The following is a 27,649-nucleotide window of genomic DNA, read 5'->3' on the forward strand; positions in this document are numbered from 1 at the left end:
AAAACAGATGAACTGGACTTCATCAGGATAAAAACTTTTGTGCGAAGAACATCATCAATAAAATGAAAAACCTACAGAATGGGAGAAAACATCTGATAAGAGTCTAGTATCTAGAATACATGAAGAACCCTTACAACTCAACAACAAAGACAAACAAACCCAATTAAAACTTGGGCAAGGGGTCGAAATAGACATTTCTCCCAAGATGAATATACAAATGGCTGAGACTCACATGAAAAGATGTGCAACATCATTAATCATTAGGGAAATGTAAATCAAAGCCATGATAACTACTACTTCACACCTAACAACAGGATAAATACAGCAATGTTTTCACATCTAACAATAGAATAAATACAGTAATAATGTTTTAAAATGGAAAATACAAAGTATGAGGATGCTGAAAATTGGAACCCTCATACATTGTTGGTGGGAATGCAAAATAGTTCACTGCTACAGATAACAGTTTAGAGGGTCCTTAAAAAACAAAAACACAGAATTACCATTTGAGTCACAATCCCACTTTTAGGAACATAACCGAAAGAACTGAAAATAGGTACTACAAAACATTGGAAAAAGAAATCAAAGAACATCCAAATAAATAGAAGGGCATTTAATGTTCATGGACTGTAAAACTATATATTAAGATGTCAGTATCACCCACAGTAATCTACAGAATCAATGCAATCCCTATCAAAATTTCAATGGCCTTTATTGCAGAAATGAAAAAGCAAATTCTAAATTTCATATGGAATTGCAAGGGGCCCCAAATAGTCAAAGCCATTTTGAAAAAAAAGCTGGAAAACTCACACTTCCCTATTGCAAAACTTATTACAAAGAAAGGTTGGTTTTACTACAAATATAGGTTGGCAAAAGGACAAATACATAGACCAACGGAATCGAATGGAGAGTTCAGAAATACACCCTCTCATCTATGACCAACTGATTTCTGACAAGGGGCCAAGCCCACTCTATTGGGAAAGAACAGTATGTTCAACAAATGCTGCTGGGGAAAACTGAACTTCATATACAAAAGAATGGAGGACCTCTACCTCACATCATGTACAAAAATTAACTCAAAATGGATCAAAGACCTAAATATTAGAACCAAGACTATGAAGCGCCTAGAAGAAAACATAGGGAAGCATCTTCAAATCCTTGTATTAAGCAATGATTTCTTAGATTTTACATCCAAAGCCAAGCATCAAAAGAAAAAATAGGTGAAATGATCAAAATTAAAAATGTTTGTGCCTCAAGGGACTTAATTATGAAACTAAAAAGATAACCTAAGGAATGGGAGAAAGTATTTGGAAACTACATATCTAACAAGGGTTTAATATCCAGAATATACGAAATCCTACAACCCAACATAAAAAGACAAACAACCCATTTAAAAAATGGGCAAAAGATTTGAACAGACATTCCTCCAAAGAAACTTTATAAAAAAGTACATGAAAAGATGCTCAATGCCATTAGCCATGAGGGAAATGCAAATGAAAGCCACAATGTGATACCATTTCACACCCATTAGGAATGGCTATTATTTTAAAAACAAAAAATAACACTGGAGAGAATATGGAGAAACAGGAACACTCAATTCATTGCTGGTGGGAATGTAAAATGGTACAGCAGCCACTGTAGAAGACCGTTTGGAGGTTCCTCAGAAAGCTAAACACAGAATTACCAGCAAACCCACATCTAAGTATAGATCCAAAAGAATGAAAGCAGGGCCTCCAACAGATATTATCACAGTGATGTTCATAGTAGTATTCACAACTGTCAAAAGATGAAAGCAACCCAAGTGTCCATCAACAGATTAAACAAAATATGGGACACACATACAATGGAATATTATTTGGCCATAAAATGGAATGAAGTTCTGATACATGCAACAACATGGATGAACCTTGAAGACATCTTTTTGAGTAAAATAAGCCAGATAAAAAAGGATATTACATGACTTTGTTGGTATGAAATAATAGGAATGAGCAAATCATTCGTTGAGATTATAATACAGGTTACAGTGGTCAGAGTAGGGGTAAGGAATGGGGAGTTAATGCTTAACTGGTAGTTTCTGCTTGGGATGATGGAAAACTTTTTTTTTTTTTACAGTAAAGAAAAAATAGTTAATTTATCTTTTCCAGCATCACTCCATAATGTTATTCTATAGCATCAGCTTTTTTTATTAATTAAAAAAATTAACTAACACAACATTTAGAAATCATTCCATTCTACATATGCAATCAGTAATTCTTAATATCATCACATAGATGTTTGATCATCATTTCTTAGTACACATTTGCATCAATTTAGAAAAAGAAATAGCAAGACAACAGAAAAGAAATAAAATGATAATATAGAGAAAAAAATAAAAATAAAAAATACAAAATATATATATATATAAAAACAGAACAAACAAACAAACAACTATAGCTCAGATGCAGCTTCATTCAGTGTTTTAACATAATTACATTGCAATTAGGTAGTATTGTGCTGTCCATTTTTGAGTTTTTGTATCTAGTCCTGTTGCACAGTCTGTATCCCTTCAGCTCCAATTACCCATTATCTTACCCTATTTCTAACTCCTGATGGTCTCGGTTACCAATGATATCTTCCAAGTTCATTCTCTAATGTCGGTTCACATCAGTGGGACCATACAATATTTGTCCTTTAATTTTTGGCTAGTCTCACTTAGCATAATGTTCTCTAGGTCCATCCGTGTTATTACATGCTTCATAAGTTTATTCTGTCTTAAAGCTGCATAATATTCCATCGTATGTATATACCACAGTTTGTTTAGCCACTCGTCTGTTGATGGACATTTTGGCTGTTTCCATCTCTTTGCAATTGTAAATAATGCTGCTATAAACATTGGTGTGCAAATGTCCGTTTGTGTCTTTGTCCTTAAGTCCTTTGAGTAGATACCTAGCAATGGTATTGCTGGGTCGTATGGCAATTCTATATTCAGTTTTTTGAGGAACCGCCAAACTGCCTTCCACAGTGGTTGCACCATTTGACATTCCCACCAACAGTGGATGAGTGTGCCTCTTTCTCCACATCCTCTCCAGCATTTGTCATTTTTTGTTTTGTTGATAATGGCCATTCTGATGGGTGTGAGATGATATCTCATTGTGGTTTTGATTTGCATTTCTCTAATGGCCAGGGACATTGAGCATCTCTTCATGTGCCTTTTGGCCATTTGTATTTCCTCTTCTGAGAGGTGTCTGTACAAGTCTTTTTTCCCATTTTGTAATTGGGTTGGCTGTCTTTTTGTTCTTGAGTTGAACAATCTCTTCATAAATTCTGGATACTAGACCTTTATCTGATATGTCGTTTCCAAATATTGTCTCCCATTGTGTAGGCTGTCTTTCTACTTTCTTGATGAAGTTCTTTGATGCACAAAAGTGTTTAATTTGAGGAGCTCCCATTTATTTATTTCCTCCTTCAGTGCTCTTGCTTTAGGTGTAAGGTCCATAAAACCGCCTCCAATTGTAAGATTCATAAGATATCTCCCAACATTTTCCTGTTTTATGGTCTTAGACCTAATGTTTAGATCTTTGATCCATTTTGAGTTAACTTTTGTATAGGGTGTGAAATACGGGTCTTCTTTCATTCTTTTGCATATGGATATCCAGTTCTATAGGCACCATTTATTGAAGAGACTGTTCTGTCCCAGGTGAGCTGGCTTGACTGCCTTATCAAAGATCAAATGTCCATAGATGAGAGGGTCTATATCTGAGCACTCTATTCGATTCCATTGGTCGATATATCTATCTTTATGCCAATACCATGCTGTTTTGACCACTGTGGCTTCATAATATGCCTTAAAGTTCGGCAGCGTGAGACCTCCAGCTTCATTTTTTTTTCCTCAAGATACTGTTAGCAATTTGGGGCACCCTGCCCTTCCAGATAAATTTGCTTATTGGTTTTTCTATTTCCGAAAAATAAGTTGTTGGGATTTTGATTGGTATTGCATTGAATCTGCAAATCAATTTAGGTAGGATTGACATCTTAACTATAGTTAGTCTTCCAATCCTTGAACACGGTATGCCCTTCCATCTATTTAGGTCTTCCGTGATTTCTTTTAACAGTTTTTTGTAGTTTTCTTTGTATAGGTCTTTTGTCTCTTTAGTTAAATTTATTCCTAAGTACTTTATTCTTTTAGTTGCAATTGTAAATGGAATTCGTTTCTTGATTTCCCCCTCAGCTTGTTCATTGCTAGTGTATAGAAACACTACAGATTTTTGAATGTTGATCTTGTAACCTGTTACTTTGCTGTACTCATTTATTAGCTCTAGTAGTTTTGTTGTGGATTTTTCCGGGTTTTCGACATACAGTATCATATCGTCTGCAAACAGTGATAGTTTTACTTCTTCCTTTCCAATTTTGATGCCTTGTATTTCTTTTTCTTGTCTAATTGCTCTGGCTAGAACCTCCAACACGATGTTGAATAATAGTAGTGATAATGGACATCCTTGTCTTGTTCCTGATCTTAGGGGGAAAGTTTTCAATTTTTCCCCATTGAGGATGATATTAGCTGTGGGTTTTTCATATATTCCCTCTATCATTTTAAGGAAGTTCCCTTGTATTCCTATCCTTTGAAGTGTTTTCAACAGGAAAGGATGTTGAACCTTGTCAAATGCCTTCTCTGCATCAATTGAGATGATCATGTGATTTTTCTGCTTTGATTTGTTGATATGGTATATTACATTAATTGATTTTCTTATGTTGAACCATCCTTACATACCTGGGATGAATCCTACTTGGTCATGATGTATAATTCTTTTAATGTGTTGCTGGATTCAATTTGCTAGAATTTTGTTGAGGATTTTTGCATCTATATTCATTAGAGAGATTGGTCTGTAGTTTTCTTTTCTTGTAATATCTTTGCCTGGTTTTGGTATGAGGGTGATGTTGGCTTCATAGAATGAATTAGGTAGCTTTCCCTCCACTTCGATTTTTTTGAAGAGTTTGAGCAGAGTTGGTACTAATTCTTTCTGGAATGTTTGGTAGAATTCACATGTGAAGCCGTCTGGTCCTGGACTTTTCTTTTTGGGAAGCTTTTGAATGACTGATTCAATTTCTTTACTTGTGATTGGTTTGTTGAGGTCATCTATTTCTTCTTGAGTCAAAGTTGGTTGTTCATGCCTTTCTAGGAACTTGTCCATTTCATCTACATTTTTGTATTTATTAGCGTAAAGTTGTTTATAGTATCCTGTTATTACCTCCTTTATTTCTGTGAGGTCAGTGGTTATGTCTCCTCTTCCATTTCTGATCTTATTTATTTGCATCCTCTCTCTTCTTCTTTTTGTCAATCTTGCTAAGGGCCCATCAATCTTATTGATTTTCTCATAGAACCAACTTCTGGTCTTATTGATTTTCTCTATGGTTTTCATGTTCTCAATTTCATTTATTTCTGCTCTAATCTTTGTTATTTCTTTCCTTTTGCTTGCTTTGGGGTTAGTTTGCTGTTCTTTCTCCAGTTCTTCCTAGTGAACAGTTAATTTCTGAATTTTTGCCTTTTCTTCTTTTCTGATATAGGCATTTAGGGCAATAAATTTCCCTCTTAGCACTGCCTTTGCTGCATCCCATAGGTTTTGATATGTTGTGTTTTCATTTTCATTCTCCTCGAGATATTTACTAATTTCTCTTATTATTTCTTCCTTGACCCACTCGTTGTTTAAGAGTGTGTTGTTGAGCCTCCATGTATTTGTGAATTTTCTGGCACTCTGCCTATTACTGATTTCCAACTTCATTCCTTTATGATCCGAGAAAGTGTTGTGTATGATTTCAATCTTTTTAAATTTGTTGAGACTTGCTTTGTGACCCAGCATATGGTCTATCTTTGAGAATGATCCATGAGCACTTGAGAAAAAGGTGTATCCTGCTGTTGTGGGGTGTAATGTCCTATAAATGTCTGTTAAGTCTAGCTCATTTATTGTAATATTCAAATTCTCTGTTTCTTTATTGATCCTCTGTCGAGATACTCTGTCCATTGATGAGAGTGGCGAATGATGATGGAAAACTTTTGATAATGGATGTTTCTGATGGTAACACAATACTGTGAATGCAATCAACAGCACTGAATTATACAATTTAATGTGGTCAAAAGGGGAAACTGTAGGTTATATTATAATAATTATAATAAAAACCAGGACTGTACAAACACAGTGAACCCTAATATGAACTATGGACTACAGTTTATAGTACAATTATAATAATGTGCTTTCATCAATTTTAACAAATGTTTCACACCAATGCAAGATTATAATAAAAGGATGGTGTATAGGAACTCTGTTTATGTGGGATTTTTCTGCAAACCTACAGTGTCTCTCATTAAAAAATTACATATTATAAAAACACCTTATTTAGAGACCTCACTCAACTAGTGATTTTGAGCTATAAGAGACTTCAAGCCACTTACTAGCCAAGCTTCAGATTTTACAAGTAACCAGTAGAATTAAAGTCAAATGACCAATAAGCACATGAAAAGGTTCTAATCATCAGACATGGGGGAAATGCAATTTTAAGTCACCATGAGATATCCTTAAAACCCACCAAAATGGCTAAAATTGAACGAACAGACAATAATATGTATTGATAAAGGACGTGGAGCAACACACTACATTGTTGGTGGAATCTAAATTAATTTCAAAACATCTATCTAGGAGTATTTGCTAAAGCTAAACACACACACCTAGCCTACAACCTAGCCATCTCATTACTGAGTACCAAAAGACCAACAGACATGTACATTACATTAATTACATTAATGAGTTTTTTATATTAGTGAAAACACTTCAACAACCCTGATGTTCATTAACAATAGAATGGATAAATAAATCATCAAATATTCATACAATGGAATTCTACACAGAAATGAAAACGAACAAAATAAACTGTCTGGAGCAAAAGAAGCCAAACACAAGATTCTATATTGTATCATTCCATTTATGTAAGGACAAAAATAGATATAAGTAAATTCACTGTGAGACAGAAGTCAAATTCTGGGGAGATGGAGAAGAACTAACAGGGAGAGGCATGAGAAAGCCTTTTAGGGTGCTGAAATGGTCTATATCTTGATCTGAATTGTAGCTATAAAGACATATACATTTGTAAAAGTTCACTGAGCTACACACTTAAGATGCGTACAATTTGCTACATGTGAGTTCTAGCTCAAAAAAATAAAGTAAAAATGTATAGCATATAAGCCACTCAAAAGATAGTGTTAAGCATGCCCCTTGGCAGTCTAAGGCACTAGGGTTCTCAAAGCACAGTCCAGGGATACGTGGGGTCTCTGACAACCCCAACAAGATCAAAATTCTTTTCATAATATTAAGACACTATGTCATTTTCTCATCGATATACAGTGATGTTTTCCAGAAGCTACATGAAGGTTTACATCACACCAAACCAAAAGCAGAAACAGAGAATCCAGCTATCTTCTAATCAGTCAGATAGGAGATTTTCAAAAAATGTAAAACAACGCCACTTCTCTCAGCCTTTTTTTTTTTGGGTTTTCGAAAAATTATCTTTCACGAAAAATCCCATCAACATGCAATGGGTTTATTATGTTTAAATGTTGTAATGGTTAAGTTCACGTGTCAACTTGGCCATGTTATAGTGTCCAGTTGTTTAGTCAACCAAGCACTGGCCTGATTGTTACTGTGAGGACATGTCATGGACTTTCATCAGTTAAGCTGATTATGGATGTACTCAGCTATAGATGCAATGAACTGAGGAGACTGCCTTCAACAATGAGAAGACTCATCCAATCAGTTGAGGGCCTTAAAAGAAGTGATGATTTCAGCAGTCAGAAGGGAGAATTTCCATCTCTACTTCAGCCAGCCAGCTTCTCCTGGGGAATTCACTGAAAACCTTTAAGTTCCCAGTCTGTTCTATAGAATTTAGATTTGCCAATGCCCACAGTTGCATGAAATGCCTATTAAAAAAAATCTCATGATTTTTATATTTGTTTGTTCTATCTCCCTAGAGAACCTTAATACATATTTATGCATAATTTTTTAAAATCTGTCAGTTTCATGTTCCAATATAGTAAACATCTATATATGTAATTCCCATAAACAAAAGCTCTTCAGTGGTCCTTAATATTTAAAAGTATAACACATTCCTGAACTTAAGAAGTTTGAGAATGAAATAAAAATAAGCTTCTTTTATTAATTCTCTTACAGGGATGAAAAATGAGGTATCAACATTTTCTCTGAAACCATCTGTGCCAAACACTGAAATCACTGCTACTATATTTATCTACATAGTCTTCAATTCAGAAAAAATAATTTCCCCTGAATATTTTCGTCATCTGAAAATTTTGCTTTACTAGACATTCTCCAGGTTTTTCATACCTTCAGCAATAAGGATAAAAATCTAAGAACTCTTTTTTTAAAAAAAAATAGTTTAGGCCATCTCTTATCAAAAACCCTGGTTTTACCTGAATGACTTATAACATAATCATGGGAGATTTGGAACGAGAATGCAGTCCTTCTGACTCCCAGTCCAGTATCCTTTCAATAACTACCCCATTTTCACTTAAACATAAACACTATAAAATGAACAAAAAAATCTTCCAAAGTAGGAAAAAATGAGATTATTTCAACTATTTAAACAAAAAGATTATCAACTTAATTTTGTATATCAAACGATTTTAAAAACTGTAAAATAGTATCTTCATACAAACTATGGAAAGACAACAGTTAACACTCTGTGGATGCCAGTTTCTAGCCCCCTAAAGATTCTACTGCAGGGGTAGGGGGTACACATTGGGTGAATACAGTCACTCTGTAAAGCCACATTTCTTCCACTTGAAGACCTTCAACAGACTGCAGTTCTCAGAAAGAAGAGGGAATTAAGGGATGGGAGACAGTTAAGAGTTAAAAGAGAAGGGGAAGACAATAGAGGAGGTCTTGCCTATTAGCCCAATACTATTAACTCAATGAAAGAACCCAAAGTCACATTAGCAGCACAACAGGAGTTCCAAGGATCTTATTCTTTTTATTCCATTATCATTATCTCTCACTTGAACTGTTAAAAATACCGTTTTCGGGCCACCGTGGCTCAGCAGGCAGGAATGCTTGCCTGCGATGCCAGAGGACCCAGGTTTGATTCCTGGTGCCTGCCCATGTTTAAAAAAAAAAAATACCGACTTCAACTCCCCTGCTATCCTACTCAACTGTCCTTTACTAGGACTTCTGATATGCCATAAGAAATATTTTTCAAAAACAGACAGAAATCTAATTGTGTCTTTCACTTAAAAGGCCCATCTCATTACCCTTAAAACAAAAGGTAAGTGTCCTAACACAGCACTCAAAGTCTCTTGCAATCAAGCCTCACTCAAACTACCTTTCTAGACTCACCTCCCATATAGCCCTTCCTTTCTAGTATCTCCAATGTTCCTTTCACGTCCCTATGACCAGCCTTTCTCTAAAAACACTGCACTTTCACACTTTCATTCCTTCATCCCAAGAAGTAGTTCTAAATTTTGCTCTAAGGGCACATTTGACAACGTCTGGAGATATTTTTAGGTGCCACAACTCTCAGAGAGGGGTACTACTGACATCTTGTGGGTAGAGGCCAGGGATGCACAGAACAGCACCCCACAGCAAAGAATTATCTGGTGCAAAATGTCAAAAGTGTCAAAATTGAAAAACCCTGATCTCCAAGCTGCTCCCCCTACCCTTAAGTCCCTGCTCTAATTCACTGGGCCAACCAAACAGTACCCCATTTGAAGACCAGCAAACCTTACCCACCTAACCCAAACTAAAATGTTTTCTTCATCTCTTCCACCACTCCATTTTCACACCTCTATTTAATATACACTTATCACATGGTATAATTAATTTTCTGCCTGGCCTATTAGACCTTAGAGAACCTTAATAATAAAAGATTAATCATTTTTATATACCCTTCCTTGTACCTAGAGTGGTATTAAATTAATGAATTCCATTCAATCAAAGAAAGATAGCAATAGCCCAGTCCAAGCCCTTCATTTTACAATTTCACTGAGGTTTAAATAACTTGCTCACAGTTGGGAGAATAGTTCAGACTTAGAGACCACCAACCTATCCTCAAGAAACTTCCTACAGCGCTTCCCAGGGACTGTTTCTGAAGAAACACAGAGACAAAGAGTACGAGAAAGCATTAAAATCAAAAGAGAAGAATAGAAAAAATGCTATCAGAGTTCAGACCACTTTCAACTAGAGAGCATCAGAAAATACTTCAGGAAAATGGCATGTGAACTAGGCCCTATACGCTAGACAAAGGGGAGATGGAGCTCTAAGTGTAAAGTCAGGGGAATATGAATGTTAGAGCATCCACATCAAATATGGACAGTTTGATTAAGAAACAACCTTGGATAAGTAGAATGGAACTACGTCAAAATGATCTCATTCTGGTAGAGCTGGAAAGGATGAATTTTGAGCAGTACTTAGGGGAGGGAGCAGGAAAAAGAAAAGGAGACACATTTGAGGAATGTGATTCTTGTGGCTGTGTAGCTGAAAGGAAGTCAAAGAATCTTTCCATGAATTTCTTTCCCATGATGCACTGAGGATAACCAATCCTCAATTAAGAGCAATTCAATTTGAGACAGTTGTTAATTCTATGGCTTGGGTAATGATACCTACTTACACCAAGCAAGGAGCACCCTGGAGGCACTACATTAGGTTTCACTTCTAACCCTCAATCTAGCCTCACAATTCCTTTCCCCCCAGTTCCACAAGCTTCCAAGCCAACAACTCTTAATAATCCTCAGGTCTAAGACAGAAAATTATAAACTTAAAGGAAAAAATAACCACCTATAGACTATGCTACTGTATCATAGGGAACATAATTACAAATGAGTGTTACTGATATTCTGGTTAACTAATTCATATATATGCTACAAAGGATATAATAAACAGATACATACTGTTGAGGTATGATTATAAGTAACATTTTCTGTAGTCATTTTCTGTAGTCAGAAAATGTAGTCATTTTCTGTAGTTTGCCCAGGGTCTGGGCAAACACCATATAGGCAGTACCCTCCTGTCATAAATAATGCATTCCTGCAAATGTGAAAGAAGTCAAATATGTCAAAGCCAAACAATGGATTCACATGGTCTTAGGGGTTTTTCTCACTCCCAGAGTGCAGGAAAATACTATAAAACCCCTAATTTCACCCCAACTTTCACATATAAAATTTATTACATATCTGCCATACTTAATTTCCTATATCAGTAACCAATGAACAAAGTCAACTAACACAGCCAATAAACACAACAAACGAAGTTAAGGTTAACATCCATATACCTAATCCGTTTCCTCTGTCTCAAGGGCATTACATTTGACACCTCTAATTGATGCACTTTTACTTGTTTTCTACTTATTTTTATAAAAGGGCAAAGACACAAAAGTGAACTTGCAAATAAATGCACAAGATAGTTCTGTACAAATAGTGCAAAGCTAATGAATCTAAATAAAACTGTACTGTTCTCAGGTAGGCAATACACCCTGCAGCAAAAAGAAACCTCTTCCACCAGCCAAGTCGGAACTTATAAGGAAGGAAGGTTTAGGGTTCTCATCATAGAGTGTGTAAAAGTGGAAGATCTTCACTCTTAAGTAACACACAACCATAAAGTGCACTGCCATCTCATTTCCCAGTCCACCGCAGATAAAAAGAGGAAAGTAAGCCTGGAGACATGACCAAAAACAGTGAGAGTTTCTAACTATCAGTTAGAAAATGGGAAAGACAGCTTTAAAAAATAACTTAATTCAAGAGTCTGGGGGCTTTCAGTGTATATGTGAACCATTCTAGCCACTGAAGATGAAAAGCAATAGATTTATAAAATGAAAAGAGGTCAAAGAACAATTAAATTATGTTTATGATAGAAATGGCAGTACCAGAGAAAGGGCTTCCCCTAAAAAGAATATTGAAAGTACAAAGTTACAGAAGTGAGAAACCACAGGAGTGTATGGAGAATTGAGAGTCAAAGAAAAGAGTAGATAGAGGAATTTTTTTAAGTGGTGGCAAATTAAGTTGGAAAGTTACATTATAATCAATTTCATGGTAAGAGTTTTAGCAGTATTTATAAAAGCAGCATCTTACGATGGGGCGGGAGATGTTGGAGAGTACACAAAAACACACAAATGGCACATACGCAAGCTCTGAGGTGCAGGAATAAATGGAGGCAGAAGAATCAAGAAAACCTTTCCTCGTTCAACTGATGTAACTGATAATAACTTTTGAGTCAACATAATCAGACACCAAGAGAAAAAAAAATTCCCCCAAAATTTTACAGCATAATTAATAGCAAAAAAATTGGAGAAAATCTAAAAGACCTTCAAGGAAAAGATTGAAAAGATGACAAATTCATTTAGTGGAATATTATAGTGTCATAGAAAATATTTATGGAAAGTTTTTAAATGAATAAAATGGAAAAAGTACATATACAGTATTTCTACCTAATTAAAAAAACAAAAACAAAAAGGATGGAAATACCTATCTAATAATGGTGGCTTCTACAATGGAGGAATTGTCAGAGGTAGCTTTTATATGTTTGCTTTTTAGGTTTAGGTTTGCTCTTTCCTTTTATTCTCTTATGTTTCCCAAACTTTCTCTTTAAAAAGCATGCATTAACTTCATAACCAGTTAAAAAATTATATCAAGTATATAAAATCTTTAGACTAAAATTTCCCTCATCAAATGATGAACTATAAGTATTTAGAATCTTCTGTTTTGTAAAAAATTCATTTATACGCATTATTCCAAAAAACCAAATTAATGTAATATTACAGTATTTAACTTGACAATGCTCCTTTCCAGTTTAGTCCTCCAAAGTAAAACAGTGCTTTGTCTCACAGACTCTAAAAGTTTTAGGAGAAATCAATTTTTAAACTCATTCTAACCATTATATAATACAATTCTGTTTTTGCTCACCTTGTATCCCTGTTACCTGGTATAATATCTAGTACATAATAAGTATTTAATATACAGTTGTTGAGTTAAAAAAACAAAGTACAAAGAGAAGGAGACTTAGGAATTTTTTAAATGCATATTCTAGGGACCTAGAATCAAACCCTGCGAGTGGGGCCCACCAGTTTGTTTTAACAAGCCCTCAGGTTTGAGAACCACTGCTCTAAACCAGGGGCTGGCAAACTACAGGAATGGACCAAATCAGCCTCTTGTTCTTGTATAGCCCACAATCCAAGAATGGTTTTAATAAAGGAACATTTGCAATCAACTTGGTGATAGGGGGCACTACCTCTAAACCTCAATTAAGCAAAATATTATTCCACCCAAAAAGAATTCTGTTCTCATTAGACCTGAATTACAAAATAATTGTACTCAAACATTACATTTTAAATGTCATCAATTAAAAATGTAACTAATATCCTTGATTTTGCCTCTTGGCCTACAAAGCCTAAAATAGTTATTATCTAGCCCTTTACAGAAAAAGTTTTCCAACCCTGTTCTGAACTCTGGAGGTATTATCAAGAAGTGCAACCAGATCGTTGTACACTACATTGATTGGGGACATTAAAAAATACTCAACACTAGGAGAACAAGGGTCTAATATCATATAGTAATTTCCATGGTCTCTGGTGTTCAAGTTAATAATGAGTAGACTTACTTGGAAGTTCACAGAAGTAACTAGTCATGAGAAAAGAGATATTACCAACAACTTTACAACTCTACAACTCTCAAAAAGTCACAGGAAAGAAATGGGCATAAAGGTTGGGAAAGGGAGGTTTTCCCTACTCCCTTTTTCTTAAATTTTCTTCTCTTCCCAACTGCACAGGCTTTGACAGAGGATAGGCTCTAATATCCAAGACTACCAGCTCAAAATCTTCCAAAGGAAAACAATTCCTTTGATAACGGTTAACCAACATGTTCAAAACTCAAATGATTCATCAGTTACAGAAAGGACAAACTGTAAGGTGCCATAAAATGATGATACAATTCCGTACAAACAGTTCTAAGTACTGGAAGTTAGATACTCCCCCAGATTTTGCCATCAGGCCATCGATAAACTGCTATAATAAATAGTATTAATTCTAGGTGCTCTGTAATAGACAAAGGTTAAAGGACAGAATTTCCTGACTCTGCCAAAAAGCTTATTAACAGTTACTAGGGAGAGAATTAAGTGTGAATTTTATGAATGCCTACAAAGGTAATGGAATTCAGGTATCTCAGCAATTAATGTGACTTCTTAGTTATGGAAGCAGCTTCACATAGCAGACAGTTTATGAACTACATGTATTTCCTGGTCAAGTTACTTCACCTCTTGAAGCTGTTTTCCTCACCTGTATAAAGACGGGGTTTGACTAGATCTAGATCCCTTCCAGGCCTGCTCATCATAAAAGGGTTATTAGGTCAAGTCAAATCACTCCAAGTAGTGGAGAAAATAAGCAAAAAAAGAAAGAAAGAAAATAATTAGAAAAGAACAATCACACAGAGAATATAATATGGTGAACTGTCTATTCATTCAACAAATAGCTACTGAGTAGCTACTGAGTGCCTATGTGCCAGATACTTTCTGGGTTCTGGGGATATATCAGTGACTTAGGATCTTGAGTCTGACCAGATGGATGTCACCAACCTAAAACAAAGTATTTGGAGGACAAAATTAATCAAAGCATTTGAACAAAATAAGTAAGAAAAAGAGAAACACGCAAACGGAGTAGCCATAACTGATAGTGTCAACACAGAAAAGGAACGGCAGGAGGAAGGGGGTGGCACAAGGGTATGTCATTTCTAGCCCCAAGTTAAAAGCTTCAAGTATAGCTATTCCTAAAGCCAATATGCAAGAATTCTTAAAAAGCCTGTTTTTACTGTACTTGGCATTTGGAACTCACTGGAGAAGAATGGAGTCGAGAATCAATCTCTACAAATATTTTAACTTAAAGAAAATGAAAGGTTAATGGAAAAATTCCACTGGCTTATACCATAACAAGGTATATTTCTCATAACAACTTAATTTAGTCTCCTTCAATGAGGGACAATTTCTTTAAAAGAATTACAGAAAATAAGAGTAAGATAAGACTTTAAAGATTTAACTAGCTCAACTCCCTTACTTGATATATACAACATAAGCTTCTAGAGAACAGTAATCTCTAGACTAGTGCCTGGCACATGAGAGATGCCAAATATTTGCTTAAATGGACAAAAAGGAAACGAATACCTTAACAGATATCAATAACAGTATTAAGAGCTGGAACCATAACTCTGCGAAGGCGCTCAGTAATGATAATGAATAAGGGGTGTGTGTGTGTGTGTATGCATGTGAACCTTTTACTGGAATTTTTGCTGGACACCGGCAAGACTAAACCAAGAATATTGTTACCTAATAATAGAATAACAAAACTCAAAGAGTCTCAAGAACTCCCCTTTAACAAAAATAAATTGCAAAAAAAACAAAAAATCCTAGCTGCACATCAGAATCATCTTTTTTTTTTAAATACCTATTTCTTACTCCAAACCTACTCAATTAGTTCAAGAAAGTAAGTCCTAGGAAAACACATGCTGAAAAAGTCCCACAGGTGATTCTGATACATAGGTGAAGTAGAAAACCATTGTTAGATAGTGACTGAAAAAAGAATCAGATACCCACCTGCCACCAAATATATATGTATTACATGTATGTTTAAGTATCTATATGAATGTAGATTTAAGCCTATAGGACTAGCATAAGCACATGCGAAGAATAAATTTAGCTAAGATACCTCCTCAGTACACTTTTTTGGGGGGGTGGGGTGGGGGGGGTGCATGGCCTGGGAATCAAACTCCAGCCTCCCACATGGAAGGCAAGATTCTATCACCGAACCATACATGCACCCAGTATACTTTTTTCACATCTTAGTCACTTAAAAGTATGTTACGAAGACCATTACTTTATAATCAATAACAACTGAACAGTAATTTCAAATCCCACTATACCCAAAGAGAAGTCTCAGAAGTTTCATGAAGTCTTTTTTCCTCATAATAATGTAGACTTTAATAATCACTATAATCCTATTCTCTATGATATGATTTAACAAAAATTCTTGGAAGACTCCCGTACCCCATTAAGAACGCTCACAGATCTTACACTAGAGTCTGGCCTTTTCTCTCCCTCCCGCAATATATAATTTAAGCACAATGGACTCTGGAGATGAATGAATGAATGAATAAATGAGAAAGAAAGAAAGATCCAATGTCTGTATTCCTATCTCATTCACTTTATAACATACTTATCAAACCAATACTGTAAATACAAAACTGCAAAATTATATCCTAACTTAGTTTTGAAAACTTTTTGTGGAAATTAAACTGACTTTTAAGTAAACTAAATAAAACTCAGAATTCTCAAAATGAGATAGAATTTCAAATGATACTAAACGTTCATTTATGGGATGATTTAGATAAATGACTGAGACAAATACCTTAATTTTTCATCTTTTAGGACTATTAAGCTCACTAACATTATTTTAGTAATAAACAAACCCACCAACTAAAATATCAACCTGAACATGCTGCGAGACATATGGAAGGGGAGGAACCTCATTTGCTGCAAAGCTTTAACATCTCCCTTGGCCAACCAAGATATTTCCCAAATCGCAGACTATTCTGAAAGTCTTAAAAACAAAACAAAACCTAAAGCTATTCTGGTACAGGAAACAAACCAAAAGTTCTACACGTTTTTAAAAAATAGTAATCACTGTTATTCTACTAACATGGCACAACAGTTGAAGCACCAGTGGCTGAGCCTGACAGACCTGAGTCCCTCGTCCATATAATGGAAATAAAAGTTATCTCACATAAGGTAATGAATGGAAAATGTTCAGCACAATATCGGCATATAACTAATTCTCAATAAGTAACAATTAAATACTGATAAAGCAGTTAAGAAAAAAAACTACTTTCTTATTCATCCAGGTGAATAAGAAAGGTGTGTGAAAGCATGCTGAAAGCAATAACCCTGCAACTGAGAATCACCCACACAGAGCTTTTACACCTTTGCCCAGGACCCATATCAAAAATAATCAGTCCCTGGGTTGAGACCAAGGAATCAGCATTCTTTAAAACTCCCCAAGTAATTCTAAGGTACATCAGGGTTGAGGTCCACTGTATCAACCTTTACCCAAATATTGATGTCAGACTCTACATTAAAATAAGACAAAAACTTACTAATAAAGATGGCGTCCAAAGATACAGCTCCTAAAAGAATCTGTATCTTAACATGTGAAAAAAAGAAAAATATTTTAAGATTCAGAGAACATATCAGGCAAGAGGGGGAATATAATGCAGGCTATCAAAAGTATATACACCCTTTTAAAATAAAAATCTACTCACCCAATAACCACAGGAAAAGATTTTTTTCCAATTTATTGCCAAAAAGACTTAGAAGAGAACCAATTCTTTAACAAACACACATACACACCCTATGTATTTCTAATAGCTTTCTTTAACCTAATTTGAAATAAGATTGGTTTAGATATTAAGATGCTAAAGCAAAAGTATAAAAAACTCCCTTAATAATTTTATCTTATAAAACAAAAAATAATCTAATAGAAAACTTGCATTTGTCCAACTAATCAAGAACTGGATGATTGGCAAATTCACAAAAAACATCCATTTTTAACACCTATAAGCAGCATTAATACCATGCCAAAGAAAAATTATCTTTGAGGAGGTATCCATGGAAAAATCTCTCATCTTCTTGAGATATCAGAAAATGCATTTCAAGATCCTGAAAGAAAAAAGATTCAAAGTAAATTCTACTTGAGCAGTCTATTGATAAGACTAGAGAACTATGGAACACCAACAATAGACTAATAATGTGCCGAAAAGTAAAATTTACCCTTCAAAGTTACTTCATGAAGTACATAGATTCTCTCATGTAACGTTCATATAATTTCTTGCTGTTATTTATTAATCCCTCCAGAAATTTTCAGAAACTATCAAGATCAGCAAACAAAAGAAACGGCCTGAGAACCTGTAACATTAAGAACTACAACAGTTAAATGTTCATGACAAAAAAGTTAAATGTTCACGTACAGAAAAAAAGAGTAGGGAAAAAAAAGACAGTTCAGAGTCGTACTTTTAAATTAGAGAAAGCAAAACATACTAAGATATCGAAAACATTCCAAATACTTCAGGCTTTCACTTTGCCCAAACATTAGATCAGAAAAGTTGAAATGGTGAAAGTTACAAGTATGACAAAGCACATGAATATGAGTTTCAAAATCGAAAAAACAAAAGTTGACCTCTTTACATACTTTATAATTGTATCTTTTAAAGATGCAGAACGCATTTAGTGAAACCAAAATGGCAGCTCACCGAATCAGTAGACAAATGAAATCTTTTTTAAGTTCAAGTGTATGGGCTAAGCCATTCTAATCATGGTTAACCAGTTTTTGCTCTATAATTACTAAGGGTAAATAAATAACGAGCTCCAAGAGACGGTTAAGTACCTGTTGAAAAGTTTCCTAATCAATGCGCCTCAATTTTTCTTCAGAATACACAAATGTTATGTAGATTTAGAAGACACATTTTCCCAGGTAAAGAATGCTTATAAATATTTCCCTCCGTAAAAAAATAAAGCATGAATATTTAACCTACACTTATAAGTCGCTCAGTAAAATTCAAAGATAAGCCGAGGAAATTACACACACCTGTGAAGGGCAATGTGGAAAATCCAATTAACGTTTTAATGGAAATTAAAAAAAAAAAACATGCTTAATTTAAGCAGGTTACACTGGAGATCTTAAAAATCCCCGTGTAAACTCCAGTTGCCAAAGAAATCACAAAATCCATATAAATACAAAACATCGCTACACCTGCTACATAACTGTAACTTTTTTTCATTCACAATGAATGAAAAAAAAAAACATTTCTCAAACCTGAAGCCTCATATCACAAGGACTTAAAAGATTTTTTCACTAAAACTCACGCATGCTAGTATTTCTGCAGAAACACTTAAAAATAGAAAGGTGGTGTAGGTCCAAACTAGTTTGGAAGCAATTTCTGTTTGCACCAAAACATCTTTCAAGGCTTGGCCCTCCGCAAACTGCGGGGGGCGGGGGGGGCGGAGAGTGGAAGGGGGAGGCCAAGGAGAGCGATAACCCGGTCCAGACTCGCAGCCTAAAAGGCCGAGAAGCTGCGGGTTATCGCGGGAGAAGGGGGGGGGAACCCGCGGACAAGTCGTCGGGCCTGATAGCCAGGCGTAGCTGGGGCCTAGCTCGACTGCTCCAAATCACTCCACCTCGGTAATGGCGTTCGGTGTCAAGTGGAAAGAGACTGGGTAGGAGGGCGGCCGCAGGGCCGCCGGACTCCGTGCCGCGAGGCCAGGCAGCGACTAAGACCCCCAACACGGCACCGGCCCTTCGGGGCGGATGGTTGGGGTGGGGGTGGGGGTGCGAAGTGCGCTCCACACCGCGCCCGGAGACTCCATCCTCCTACTCGGCCCCAGACAGGACGAGAAGGGGAGGAGGGGGAGGGACAGAGCCGTCAGCCATTTTCCCTTAGTCCAAAACAGACAGACACGCTCTCGGGACGCCGGCTCCGCGCAGAACAGAGACCCGCGCCCCATCCCCCGGCGGCGCGCGCGCGCCCAGTCCGAGGCGGAGGAGGGGAAACTGGGAAGCCCCAAACCCGGCCGGCTGCCGCGGAGGGAGGCACGGCGCGCACACGCACACACCCCTCGCCTTCCTCCCCTCACCCTGATCCAGCTGTTGGCCCCGGAAAGGCGCGTCGCCCGGCGCGAATGACTACTCACCGCACGACACGAGCGTCCTTTCCCAAAAACCAGGGCACACGGAGGCGGCGGCAAGGTTCAGTCCCGCGATGAGGCCGAACCTGGGTGCATCCCAGGCCCGAGGGTGACGGGCGACAAACTATGTCGAGAGGCGGCGGCGGCCGGGCTTTGGGCTGCAGGCGTGAAGACAACGGGGTTGCACAAGGGCTCCGGGATTAGCTCCTCGCGGCGCCTGCCCCGCCGTAGCGGTGGCTGAGGCCGCCTCCTCCTTCTCGGCCGGCGGCGGCCCTCCTTCCCCTTCTCCCCTCCGGCTGGGGCTCTCGCGGAGCTCACACGGGCTCCGGGCGGTGCGTTTCTCCTGCGTCACCTCCTCCGGCTCCTCCTCCCGCAGCGGCGGCTTCACCTTCCCTTGATCGCTGCCGCTGTCCGCTCCCGGGCCTGGTCGTTTTGCTGCGGCTTACTCCCGGCGCCGACAGGAGCACCGGGCGCTGGGGCGGCCGCCTCCCGTGGGGGAGAGGCGGTAGCGGCGAGCTCCCGCGAGGCCGGTGAGCTGAGCAAGGTGGGGAGGGGCTCGGCGCGGCAGAGGCCCGAACGGGCCGGGTGCAGGAGGTTGCAGCTCCGGCGACGGCGGAGACTAGCTTCCGCAACCGCGGACGCCCGTCCTCTTCAATATGGCGGATCCGGCAAACCAAAAAGGGAAAAAAGAAAACCGCTCGGCCACTAACAGCGGCGGTAGCGGCGGCAGGAGCAAGAGCAGGAGCAAAAGCAGAGTCAGAAGCAGCAGCGCGGCAGCGCAGACTCCCACTAGCCCCAGCACCGCCCAAAGTCCCGAGGTGCCCCGCCCCCGCCAGGCCCCGCCCCGCGGGAGCCCCGCCTCTCCGAGGCCCTCCCCTTGCTCCTGCCCAGCCCCCTCTCGCTCAACTGCTTTCTCCTTACCCGCTCCACCAGGGTCCGTAGAGCCAAGTAGAGTGGGTCCCGCTGCCCGGGCGCCGGGCCCGGCTGGTGACGCCTGAAGTTCGGGGGCTTGGAGGTTGGGGAGGGGAGACGATGCGGTAAAGATGTTCACGAAATACCGATCCTCGCGGCCGGCCTCTCCAGTTTCATACTATGGCCATCGAACCGTGTTCCATCCCCCTTGGCTTGACAACGGTCCGAGGGCAGAGGTGGCGCGAGGACAGACCTAAATGGAGGAGGGGAAGACTGAGAAGATCTGGCATTACACGCCAGACAGAGGGCAGGGCGATGGGGAACTGGCAGGGACGGGGTTAATCGAGCGGGCCGCAGTAGCGTCGCTCAGAGTTTGACTCGAACCGCTTGTTTTTGTTCCATTGTGAACCGTGGACTCGCAAGCGAGTGCCCGGATGATGACGTCACCGACCTCCCCTTTTTCCGGAATTGTGGGGGGAGGGGGAGCGGAAAGCCGAGAATCCGCGACCCAGAGCAGGGCGGTCTCTGCCCCGGTGCCCGAGGGTCTCGGCGGCCCAGCTGACCCGTCGTGCTGCACGAGCCGTCCTGGACGTGGGGCGGGTACCCGGGGGCGAAGAGGTCCCGAGGGCCCGACCACCTGCTCCGCGCAGATATTAGGAAGGTGTGGCTATCTCCAGCCGCCCCGGGCGGGGGTAGGGAGTGGAAAGGGGGCCTTCTCTCCACCCTTTGAGGGAAGTGCTCTGAGAAGCTTATTCACTTCTCTTGCCGCTTCAAATCTGAAAGCTCTTGGCGGTTCCTCACAGCCTGACTGTAGTAGGAGCTCTCCCAGCAAAGAAAAGAATCATAAAGTGCACTGACAGTATAGCGACTGGGCCATATTAAGTATAGCAAGATGAATCTCCGTTGCCAACTCATTAGCACAATTCAGTGTTTGAACCCGGAAGGGCCTTATGGATCCTCTATTTAAAATGTAGTGAACATCCACTATATCATGAACTGTTTTCTACATGTTGATATACCACAGACCAAAGGCCACACTGGAAAAATGTATCAGGTTAATCTCGAATAAATGGGGTGCTCAGAACCATTCTATGCAGTCTGCCTAGGATGCCATAGTGAAGAGAAAATAAATGCAATTCCTAAGTTACCACAAATTGCCTTTTGATTTAAAAATGCCTGTGGACAACAAGTTATATGCAAAATCAAGGCAAAAAAAGAACAGAACAAGATCTATGACATTTTGAATAGATCAAGACTGAATCTATTTATGCTTAATTTATGTTAGTATGTAATAAAGGTTTGTTAAAATGGAATCCAAACTAATTTAGTGTGACAGTGAAAGCACCAAGTAATTAGTATATTACATTTTTAAAAGCATTTCTCTATAAAGCACTATATTGTTCACAGTTTTCACCACAAAAATGATTAATTAGGATGTCCAAGACAAATTATTCCCACCTAGCCCTAATAATGCTTAGCATTTTTTATCTTGCTTTTGTAATTATTTCTGTGAATAACTTGCCTCCCCATCAGTTTATGGACTTCTAAAGAGTAGACACTAGCACCTATGAACATTGTAGATAGGCTGAACACATGGATGTTATTTAATCCTCAGAACCCTGTGGGTAGCCAGAACATGTATTATTATCTTTGATTCTAGACAAGGAAAAAAAGGGTAAGCGATTTGCCCAAGATCACCAAACAGGATTGGTGAATGGAGAACATAGGACTTTTAACCCTACCAAAAGTGCACCTTTAACAAAGATGTCCATTCTCACCACATCAAGTCAACATTGTACTTGAGAGTCTAGCCAGAGCAAGAAAAAAGAAATAGGAAAGGAATAAACAAAACTACATCTATTTGCAGATAACATGATCTTGTATATAGAAAATCCTGAGGAATTCACTGAAAAAAATCTATTAGAGCTGATAAATGAGTTCCGCAAGGTTATAGGAAAGATCAATAAGCAAAACTCAATTAGATGTCTATACATTAGCAATGAGCAATCTGAAAAATGAAGTTAAGAAAATTCCACTGACAATAGCATTAAAACGAATAAAATACTTAGGAATAAATTTTTAAAAGATACACAAGACTTATACACTTAAAACTACAAAACATCATTGAAAGAAATTAAAGATCAAAATAAATGAAAAATATCCTGTGTTCAAGGATCAAAAGACAATATTGTTAAGATAGCAATACTCCCCAAACTGAGTCAATGCAATCCCTATCAAAATGCCAGCAGGCTTTTATTACACAATTGACAAGCTGATCCTAAAATTCATGTGGAAATTCAAGGGTCTCAGATGCATCAAAATTTGCAAAAGAAGAACAGAATTAGAGGGCTCCTACTTGCCAAATTCAAAATTTACTACAAAGCCACAGTTATCTAAACTGTGGTACTGGCATAAGGATAGACATATATATATATATCAATGGATTAGAATTCAGAGTCCAGAAATAAACACATTTATGAACAGTTGATTTTTTTGTTGAAGCAAAATTAGCATAACATAAACTAACCATTTTAAAGTGTACAATTCAGTGGCATTTAGTAAACTCTCAATGTTGTGCAATTGTGACCTGAACCTAGTTTCAAAACATTTCATCACACCAAAAGGAAACTCCATACCCATTAAATAGTCACTACTTATTCCCCTCAGCCACCCAGACCCCATCAATCATTAATATACTTTCTCTTTATAGATTAAGTCAATTGGGACATTTCATATAAGTGGAATCATAGAATATGTGATATTTTGTGTCTGGCATCTTTCCCTTAGCATAATGTTTGCAAAGCGCATCCATGCTGTAGCATGTATCAGTACCCTGTTTATTTTATAGCTGAATAATGTTTCATTGTATGACTATACCACATTTTGTTTATCCATTCATCTTTTGCTGGGAATTTGGATTGTTCCCACCTTTTGGCTATTGTTAGTAATGCAGCTATGAACAATTTGTGTACAAGTTTTTATTTGAATACTTTTTTTTTTCAATTATTTTGGATGCATTCCTGGAGTAGAATTGCTGGGTCTTATTATAATTCTATGTTTAACTTATTTAGGAATTATTTTCTACAGTGGCTGCACCATTTTTACATTCTCACCAACAATGTACAAGGGTTCCAGTTTCTCCACATCCTCACCAACACTTGTTTCTTCTTTTTTTTAATTATAGCTGTCCAGGTGGGTGTAAAGTGGTATCATTGTGATTTTGATTTACATTTCCCTAATCACTAATGATGTTGAGCATCTTTTCATGTCCTTTTGGCCATTTGTATATCTTTAGGAAAATGTCTGTTCAAGACTCTTCCCCATTTTTCAATTGGGTTGTTTGTCGTTTCTTTCCCCATGAGCTGTCTCAGCACCCTTGTTTAAAATCAACTGCCCAGCGATGTCACTGTAAATGGTGCTGTAGGGAACTCCAAGAATCCATCCCTCCCCCAAAGCAACTAATGGGCTGGCAAAACTGTCAGAATCAACTATGATGGAACTCTGAAATCTAGTCAAAAATGTAAAACAACCAGGGGAAAACTTGGTGAGAAAAGAAGCTGCTACTTTGTGGTAAGAGAGTGCTCTGTGGTGTTTTCAGTTGCCTGCCTACCATCCCCTAATCTCAAGATCAGCAATGGCTGTGATGACATCAGTCCACATACCTGGTGCAGGTTGCTAGTGCAAGAGGAAACAATATGGGCCTTATTCTCAAAGAGATGTGGTTGTCTCTTTCAACCTGTCTTGTGGCTCCCTGAAAGATTAGTGGAAGGGCTCACCTTTGTTTCACCTGACTGAGAGCATTCCAAGGCTGGGGTTGCTTCCTGGGCGGCATTTGCCAATAGCATTTAGAGACACAAATACTGGCCACAGCAGCCTGAGGCAAGGGACAACAGTCCAGACAAGCATTAGACAGACCAAAAGACCCGGAAATAAAGAGGATAAGAAAAGAGATATAGGGAATAAAGCCTTTTAAAAGAGCATGTGCATATCCAGAGCTGGATATATGCTCAGAAAAGGTCTGGAAAACCCTAAGCGCTTACCTTTGCCTGACCTTCATGCTCCATGCAAGAAGGAAGTGAAGGCTAAGGCAGAATTGTAAATGGGTGTATGAAGTGATGAAGGGGTGCCATAACACACAGCCAATCTGAAAAAAAAGAGTATTTATTTTCTTTTTCCATTCCTGACTTTATTTATTTATTTATTTTTATGGGTGGGCATGAGGGTTCTCTTGGCATATAAAGCAACACTATCAAGTACAACACTGTTAGCAAGCATTAAGCTAACAGAACACACAGACTTCAGTGACAGCACATGACAAAGAATACAGACTTCACAAAAATAGTTTAGAAAAGTCACTAAACAAGCAAGCAAAACAACAGACTATGAACAGTGACATCAAATCCCAAGGAGGGGGCACAAATGATTTCCAGATTTGGGGCAATATAATATTCAAAATGTTCAATATTCAACAAAAAATTATAAGACGTAAAAAAAAAAAAAAAAGGGAAGTATGGTCCATTCACAGAAGAAAAGAAATTAATAGACACTGTTCAAGAGGAAGCCCAAGCATTGTATTTACTAGACAAAGACTTTTGAAATAAAGTGTTTTACGCATGCTTAAAGAGCTAAAGAAACCATGGACAAAGAATTAATGCAAACCAGCAGTACAATGTCTTTCCAAATAGAGAATATTTATAAAGAAATAAAAATTATAAAAAGGCACTAAATAGGCATTCAGGAGCTGAAAAGTAAATAACTGAAATGAAAAATTCACTAGAGGGTTTCAACAGCAGGTTTGAGCAGGTAGAAGAAAGAAGCAGTAAACTTTAAGATGGGTAAATTGAGGTATCCAGTCTGAAGAGCAGAAATAGAAAAGAAAGAAAACAAAATGAATGATCATTAGACACTAGGGAAATGCAAATCAAAACCAAAACGAGATATCACTTCACACCCACTGGAATGGCTATTATTGAAAATAACAAGTGTTGCCAAGGAGTTGGAGAAATAGGAACTTTCATGCATTATTGGTGGGAATGTAAAATTGTGCAGACACTGTGGAAAACAGTTTGGCAGTTCCTCAGAAGTTAAATATAGAATTACCATATGAATTGGCAACCCCATTTCCAGGTGAACACCCAAAAGAATTGAAAGCATAGACTCAAATAAATATTTGCCCACCAATATTCATAGCAGCATTATTCACAGTTGTCAAAGTGGGGAAACAACCCAACTGTCCATCAACAGACAGTGTATAAACAAGATGTAGTATATCTATACATTGGAGTATTAGTCAGTCATAAAAAGGAATAAAATTCTGATACATTCTACCACATAGATGAACATTAAAGACATCACACTGAGTGAAATAAGCCAGACACAAAAGGGCAAAAATTGTATAATCTCACTTATATGAAATAACTAGAATATGCAAATTCATAAAGACAAAGTAAATTGCAGGTTACCAAGGGTAGGGTGGGGGTAGGGGGGATGGGAAGTTATTGCTTAATGAGTACAGAATTTCTGTTTGGTGTTATGGAAAACCTTTGGGAATGGATAGTGGTGGTGATGATAGCACAATGTTGCGAATGTAATTAATACTACTAAATTGAATATTTGAAAATATTTAAAGTGGGAAATTTTACTTTATATAGAAGTTACCACAATAAAGGCTAAAACAAACAAACAAAAAGCAAAAACAACATAGGACCATAAAACACAAAGAGTAAACCCTAATGTAAGCTATCGACTTTACTTAGTAATATAGTTCTAATAATACTAGGTTCATCTATTATAAGAAATGTACCACACTAATGTAAAATGTTTATAATATGAAAAAACTGTGTGTTGCAGGGAGTGATATATGGGAACTCTGTACTTTCGGTGTAATTTTTCTGTCAACCTATAACTGCTTTAAAAAAATAAAGTTTATTGAAAAAAAACAACAAATAAAGTCTATGAGACCTATGGAAAACCATCAAGCATACCAACATATGCCTATTGTAGTCCCAAAAGGAGAAGAATGAGAGAAAAGGCCAGAAAGAAAACTTGAATAAATCATAGCTGAAAACTTCTCAAAGATGATAAAAGACATGACTGTTTAAATCCAAGAGCTAAATGAACTCCAAGCAGGTAAACTCAAAGAGATTTACACTAAGACTCACTATAGTCAAATTGCCAAAAAACAAAGAAAACAAGAAAATCTTGAAAGGACTAAGAGAAGAGCACCTCATTGCATGTAAGGATCCTAACTAAGAATAACAGGATGTCAGAGGCAGTAGGATAACATATTTAAAGTGATGAAAGAAAAAAAATTTCTTTCTTCAGAAACCAGGAGGCCAGAGGCAGTGGGATGACATATTTAAAGTGATGAAAGAAAAAAACTGTCAACCAAGAATTCCATTATCTGACAAAAATATCCTTCAAAAATGAAGGCAATATTAAGATATTTCCAGATAAACAAAAACTAAGGAAGTTCATCACTAGTAGACCTGCCCAACACAAAATGCTAAATTTTGTCCTTCAGGCTGAAATTAAATGATACTAGATATGTACTCGAAGCCATATGAAAAATAAAGAACAACTGTAAAGGAAAATAATTTAAGAAGATTGATAACAATAACACAACATAAAAATGGGTCGCAGCAAAAGTGGTGCTCAGAGGGAATATATAGCTGTAAATGCCAACATTAAAAAAGAAGAAACATCCCAAAAATAACATAACTTTACACTTTAAGGAAATTGAAAGAGTATAGCAAGCTAAACCCAAAACTAGCAGAAGGAAGGAAATAATAAAAATTAGAATTGTAATAAAGGAAACAGAGACTAGAAAAACAATAGAGTGAGACAATGAGTTCAAAAGTTGGTTCCTTGAAAATTAGGAAATTACCACAGGCCACACAGAAATTGAAAGACTTTTAAAGAAAATACTATGAACAATTGTATATTAACAAATTAGGTAACTAGGTCAAAATGAACAAATTCCACAAATACATAAA

General features: G+C 37.7%; 1 protein-coding gene across 5 annotated transcripts in view; it reads right to left on the reverse strand.

Moving 5' to 3' along the window:
• USP9X (ubiquitin specific peptidase 9 X-linked) overlaps positions 1 to 21,054 on the reverse strand; it is a 180,188-nt gene extending 159,134 nt beyond the window's left edge. For 4 of the 5 annotated variants that reach the window (XM_077145756.1, XM_077145759.1, XM_077145757.1 and 1 more), the window contains exon 1: positions 19,749 to 20,536. The gene's annotated coding sequence lies outside the window, so the exon portion shown is untranslated. Of the gene's footprint in view, positions 1 to 19,748; positions 20,537 to 20,663 lie in introns of those variants that run through there. The other variant, XM_077145755.1, reaches the window with a different exon arrangement.
• Between the last annotated feature and the right edge of the window lie 6,595 nt (positions 21,055 to 27,649).

This window comes from Tamandua tetradactyla, chromosome X (genome assembly GCF_023851605.1).
Source record: "Tamandua tetradactyla isolate mTamTet1 chromosome X, mTamTet1.pri, whole genome shotgun sequence".
Classification (NCBI taxonomy): domain Eukaryota; kingdom Metazoa; phylum Chordata; class Mammalia; order Pilosa; family Myrmecophagidae; genus Tamandua; species Tamandua tetradactyla.